Source organism: Perna viridis, chromosome 13, assembly GCF_037379345.1.
Source record: "Perna viridis isolate PV_CMFRI_1.1 ecotype Kerala chromosome 13, ASM3737934v1, whole genome shotgun sequence".
Taxonomy (NCBI): Eukaryota; Metazoa; Mollusca; class Bivalvia; order Mytilida; family Mytilidae; genus Perna; species Perna viridis.
The window spans coordinates 7171408-7175640 of NC_142457.1; the positions used below are offsets into that span (position 1 = coordinate 7171408).

General features: G+C 29.8%; 1 protein-coding gene across 3 annotated transcripts in view; it reads right to left on the reverse strand.

The window, feature by feature from the left end:
* The window catches only part of LOC148599413 (uncharacterized), a 32795-nt gene extending 32193 nt beyond the window's left edge, over positions 1-602 (reverse strand). For all 3 annotated transcript variants that reach the window (XM_088558873.1, XM_088558876.1, XM_088558869.1), the window contains exon 1: positions 543-602. The gene's annotated coding sequence lies outside the window, so the exon portion shown is untranslated. The remainder of the gene's footprint in view (positions 1-542) is intronic.
* Between the last annotated feature and the right edge of the window lie 3631 nt (positions 603-4233).

Consider the following 4233-nt stretch of genomic DNA (forward strand, 5'->3'; position numbering starts at 1 on the left):
AAAATAATATCGAAATAGGAAAACAAACAGCTTCGGAAAGTTCTTCCATGTGCAATACAAGGAATTAGAAGGTTTACGCGTTCTACATTTAAAAGTAACACGCTACGTAGTTGACGTTAAAGCAATAAGACCATATATGTTGGCAAAAAATACCTAAACGTTGGCAGTGGGATACTTCAAATACGTCAAAATTTCAAAACATGGTCTAAACCAAAATTTAGGAAACAAAAACAATATACATACACAATGTAATGAACCGAGTAAAATACATTATATATACAAATAAGACGTCACACAAAAAAAACAAAGCAGTAGTATTATCAATTCCAACAAAGAAATTTGAATAACATCAGATGTTCCGGAAGGTTAAACAGCACACAGAAGTTTTTAAAAATAAAGATTTTTTTTAAAACGGCCATAAGTGTAACCACGCACAGTTTTTCCCTGTTACACATATAAACTGATAAATACTAGGGTTATAAGATAATTGATTATTCATGATTAATCAATAGTTTCTCTCTAAATTAAATATGGCTACTTACATAATCAAATCAAAAGAAACTGCTTGAAATACAGGACACAAAACGTCTCTAATTATATTCCTACAATTGCACAAATCGTTGTTATACTAAAAATACGATCAGGAACTTTAACAGGTAAAAAATAATGGCATTGCAACGGTCCAATTTTAGTACTACCTTGACGTATATTTTAAAGTGTATTGTTTTCGTTGAGTTAAATACATTTGAGTCACAAATGACATAAACAAACAAAAAAAAGTTCAAGAGGATATGAAAGATATCTAAATCTCTTCCCCATTACTGGAAATAAAATTCATTGTTAAAGACTGGGTATTCCACTATTACAATGAACTTGAACGGATATTTATACATATATTAAAACTTAAGTTGGGTTTAAATAAATGTTACATTTTCTTTTTCTTCAAGGGGTCTATGTATGATCCGTCATGTTATAGAGGTGTTACATTGAATTCATTATTTTTTAGAAATATTGAATTATCGATTGAACATGTTTTTTATTTTTTTTTTTCAAAAGACGTTGATCTTATGACCAATACACACGCAGAATATACAAAAGGGTTTTCGACTATTGATAACATTTCATTTTACACTATCATATATCTATTTAGTTTCCACTTGGAAAAAGGTTATACTGTACTTTTGTGGACTTTAAAACCTGCTTTTGAAGCAGTATAGAGAAGTTTTATGGCAAAAGATGCATAGATCGATTATTCAGACATATTTATGGTCATTTGATATGCATCAAACTATCAAATCCTGTGTGAGAAAGGGGGGGTGATTGTTTGATGTTTTTGGCTGTGATATTGGCGTGAAACAGAGGAAAAATTAATCACCTTTCCTATTTTCTCCTTGCCTCAACGATTTAAAGAGTCCCTTTTCACGGAAAATGATCAGAATCAAAATCAAGTAAAACAGACAGGATTTTCCATATCATGCTGGACCATTGGACCTTTTTTTCGAAGATTCTATTGAACAATTTCTGCGCAAAGCCAGTGATAAAGAAATCAAATAACTGTCTTTTCTCGTGGAGAAAGTGTCCCTGAGTGATATTACATTGTCAGGTGGGGTTTTAACATGAATGTTTCTGATTTTCCGATGCTTCTTACAAATGCTTACACTTAAATTATTATTCATTTTGTATGTTGACGATATTGTTATTATGTCTGAATCAGTAGAAGGTATGAACAATGCATTTGAATTTTTAAAGAATATTGTAATATTTGGAAGTTAAAGATCAATACTTGAAAAAACAAAAATAGTATTTTTAGCAAGAGAAAGCATAATCCTTGAACGACTTTTAAATTTTATGGTAATGACATAGATATTGTAGATTCAAATTTTCTTCTAGCTGTGTTTTTTTTATTATAACGGAAATTCTTGTGCAGCCTAAAAAGTTAACTTATCAAGATATCAAGGATCTTTATTTCTTGTATAGAAAATTGTAAAATGTTTATCTCTTCTGGTCGATTTACATTTTAAATTATTAAATTCCCTTATCAGTCCCATTGTCACTTGTTCTAGCGAGATTTGTTTTTTTTTTGAAAACTTAAAACTTGTTGAGGAGATTAAGTTACAATTTTGCAAAAACATATTAAAGCTACGAAATATTACACCAAATTGCATGGTGTACGGAGAACTTTCCCATGTAAATTAATATGATCTAAGGCTATGACTTATGACGAACGGAGCTCGTGCCTTCTTTTTACATGCACCACCATATTGTTAGGGTGAGAAAATAAAGACCCAAAAAAAAAGAAAAGAAATCGTCAATTTTCCTCTACTTTGACTTTTGCTTTTTTCAGGTCTTTTCTTGTATTTATTTCGACCCACTGCATGCTGCTATGAGCGAAGTTTCCGTCGGTGAGGAGGATGTGTACATGTGCGAGACATTATTCTGGGAAAGAAAAAAACATTTTTTATTAGCTAATAACTTCCAAACTTTTTTAAATATAAATACATAAAAAAAAAACCAAAATCGTATCCATCGACGTATAGAAAAAAACAGCCCCTCCACACTCTCTTACATCCGTGTCGATAAATTTGGACTTCCGTCAGAATATGTTTTAGCCTTCATAGTTCTGTTCTTACATTATACATATATAGGACGTCGCTGACGCTCAATCCATATTATTAAAGGGAGAATATGCACATTTTGTAATCCGAATGTAAGCTAACTGAATGGGCTATAAGCATATTGTAATGTTCGTGTATATTGCAATCTTTCATATTTCATCAAAACCATTATCAAAATTCTTACATCTATGTAGATTGATTAAAGAATTTGTATATTAATTTCTAATATTAAGTAATATACTATCACATTTGAATGAATTAAATTCACATTAAATTTAAAAAAAAAAACACGTACAGAAGTATAGAAGTAAAGACGTCACGCAGTATACTAAGCTTGCGATATACACAAATTCATTATTCAATACCAATCGTAATATTATAATGTATATAATTCGTGCTTAGTACGTATGGGACGACTGTTAATATGGATCCGCATAAAAGACCTGTACTTAAAATTTGATTAAATAAGAATATTGAAAAAGTCAAGAGAGAATTCTGCTGGAAATAAAGTGTCATATACAAGATAAGCGGCCTGCAAATAACGCACTTCTTGAAAAATTATTTTCCCATTTTTTTCATAAAAATACGATATTTTATGCATGTTTATACATTTTTTAAGAAATGTAAAATGCTTTCATTAAGGAATATATCAGCAGAAATACATAAATAACCATGATACTAAATACTCATATGTGAAGGTTGAGTTTGTTTTTATAATTACAACTTTTTGACGCGTACAAAAAAAATTATGAATAAATTTCGATCTATGTTATCTCATGGATATGCTGTACATTGTATACTTCGAGCAGTTGCAATTTGACTTGATAGAAAGTCTTTCATTAACTCGGTCGACAAAATTGAAACACCAAACAGTAAGATGACTTTTGATAACATAACAATCTTTTCAAAGGTTATACCAGTCTGCAAAAGTCTTAATCTATGCATACACAACCCATGACAGAATTAACCTTATAACAATACATATTTGATCATTTTACCTTACATTCAAATCATTTACATCAAGCAGTTTTAATGGTTTGAACAGACACCAAAAAGTAATTTATGCATGTTGTCTCAGTTTCTCATATGTTAGGTAGCTGACATTTTAAAGGAAAGTGATTGTGAGGGTTTTCAAATTAACCGGTTCAATATATAAAAAAGACACAAAACGATTGTCAAAACATATGAAAGTTGACCAAAGAGGAAAGCTTTCAACATTTTCATTTAAGTGACCCCAGCTGTTTGACTTTTTGTCACTTATATAGCTAGCTAGAGATTATTTAATTAATTTTCAAGAAAAAAATATTACCACATTATGTAAAGTCTACCTGGACAAGAATCTAAGAATCTTTGACCCATAGAAGAAATTTATCACATGAAATGTTCTATAGTTTGTTTTTTACATGACATTCAAACTTCACCTTTAATCGAAATTAACTTACAACGAATAGATGGCAGCCATATGTTTATTTGAAGCAATAAAATTTAAATTTTATACGACTATATATACGAAGTATATTTTTATTTTCCTTATTTTTAGAAGAAATATTGGGACTTTATTCATAGTTACAAAGGCATTTCTAGCTGTTAAATTTTCTATTTACGTTACAATAAGTCA